Here is a 2,404-nt window from a genome sequence, read left to right on the forward strand (position 1 = left end):
TGCACTCCAGTCTGGGCGACAGAGTGAGACTCCGACTTAAAAAAACAAAAAACAAAACAAACAAAAAAATGAAGATCCAGCCGCCCAAAGGAACTTGGGATTCACCCCTGCACTTGTGGCTGCCGTATCGGTCATCGTCGCGTCTGAACTGGGTGATAAGACGTTGTTCACAGCAGCCGCCACGGCCATGCGTTGCAACCGCTTGACTGTCCTGGCGGGCGCCGCGCTCCCCTCGGGCCTGATGACCGGCTTATCGGTTCTGTTTGGCTGTGCCACCACAGTCCTCCCCGGGGTGTCTACATACTATGCGTTGGCCGTTTGGGGCCATGTGTTGGCCCTGTTGGCCATTCTTGGCGTCAGCGTGCTTCGAGAAGGCTTCAAGTTGAGCCCTGATGGGAGGGCCAAGAGGAGCAGGAAGACGTCCACGCAGAATTGAAGAAGAAAGACGAAGAGTTTCAGCGAACCAAACTCTTAAACGGGCCAGGGGATGTTGAAACTGGTACAAGCACCGCCCGACCTCAGAGGAAGTGGTTGCCTTTTATTTCACCCATTTTTGTTCAAGCTCTTACATTCACATTCTTGGCAGAATGGGGCGATCGCTCTCAACTCACCACGATTGTTTGGGCAGCTAGAGAGGACCCCTATGGAGTCGCGGTGGGTGGGACCGTGGGGCACCGCCTGTGCACGGGCCTGGCAGTAATTGGAGGACGAAGGGTCGCGCAGATCTCTGTCAGAACTGTGACCATCATAGGAGGCATCGTTTTTTTGGCGTTTGCATTGTCTGCACTGTTTATAAGTCCCGAGTCTGGTTTTTGAACAGGTTATTCATCTGTATTTAAGATAGGTAACTCATCTTTCTGTAGATAGTGCACATTATAACTAAAAGTGATGGAAAATTCTGTACTTTGTAGCACTGATTTGTGAGTTTGACCCATTGAATGAAAGTATTAGATCCAAAAGAGATAATCGTTGATTCTGCTTGTGATGTGGATTTTTAAAAGAACCCTGACTTCCACGTGTGGGCTTTTCTTCAGCTTAATTATGTTAACACCGGACCCATGTCTAGTACCGTGCGGTGGGCTCACCACTCAATCGTCCTTCAGCAGTAACCCTTCATAAGGAATACACACTTTCTCCTCAGTCGCTTAAACATTTCCCTTGGGAAAAGCATGAATTCTACTTTTAAGACATTTCCCTGAGCCGGTGGGCAGCGGTTTAAGCATCAGTCTTTCCAAAATTAGGTTATTTCTTTAAAAAAAGAGACAAATGTGCAAATATGGTATTACTGTTATTTATATCAGTAATATGACCCAAAAACTGTCTACCAGGCCATCCTTCCTCTTTTTCTTTTTTAATTGGGTAGGACACCCAATATAAAAACAGTCAATATTTGACAATGTGGAATTACCAAATTAAAAGAGAATACTATGAATGTATTCATCTTTTTTCTAAAAGATAAGTAACATAGAGACAATGTAAATAAAAGTGGTATGACAAAAAAAATTGGGATAAAATGCAACACATAACATAAAATTCACCTTTTAATCATTTTAAAGTGCCCAACTCAGTGGTATTTAGTATAGTCACAATACCATGCAACCATCACCACCACCCAGTTCCAGAATATTTTCATCAACCCCAAAAAGAAACCTCATACTTGGTGGGGAGTTCAGTGGAAGAGGTGACACTTTTGTGCCCTAGAAGGATCTCTGTCTATTGCTTTGGGTAAAGGATGGAGAAAGGCTGCTACTTGTGTAGACAAGAGCACGTAGGCAGAGCTGACGGAAGGAGAGAAGGATTCAGACGTGGCATTGCTGAGGTGGAACTGATGGACTAGGTGAGTGAGTGGAGGGAGAAGAGACCAGGTTTCCACATGAAATATGAGTGTGGCTGGTGGTATGATTCACAGAGCTGGAAAATGCCGGGAGGCAAGCAGATTGGCGGTGCTGGGGTAGGGGAGCAGGCAGTGTTCATTCTGGAAGACTGAGTTTGAGACATTTAGGGATACCTACGTGGACATGGCCAGGAGACTGTCAAATACTTTTTAGGGTTGGGCATGGTGGCTCATGCCTATAATCTCAATACTTTGGGAGGCTGAGGCAGGAGGATTGCTTGAGCCTGGGCAACATAGTGAGACCCCGTCTCTCCAAAAGCACAAAACAAAACAAAAAATTAGTCTGGTGTAGGCTGAGGCGGAAGGATCACCCGAGCCTAGGAGGTTGAGTTAGTCAGCCATAGTTGTGTCAGGCAGCAACGACTGCAGTCAGCCATGATTATGCCACTGCACTCCAGCCTAGGTGACAGAGTGAGATTCTGACTTACACACACAAAAGTTGATCGAGAGACTGTTTTTGCTTCTGGAATCTCTGTCCTGTTCCACTGGTCTGTGTGCCAATTCTTGTAT

At 46.1% G+C, this 2,404-nt stretch overlaps 1 pseudogene; it reads left to right on the forward strand.

Moving 5' to 3' along the window:
- Positions 1-816, forward strand: part of LOC103260034 — a 1,093-nt pseudogene extending 277 nt beyond the window's left edge.
- Positions 817-2,404: the final 1,588 nt, after the last annotated feature.

The sequence above is a fragment of the Carlito syrichta genome, unplaced genomic scaffold (genome assembly GCF_000164805.1).
Source record: "Carlito syrichta isolate Samal-C Ts95f unplaced genomic scaffold, Tarsius_syrichta-2.0.1 Scaffold303103, whole genome shotgun sequence".
NCBI lineage: Eukaryota > Metazoa > Chordata > Mammalia > Primates > Tarsiidae > Carlito > Carlito syrichta.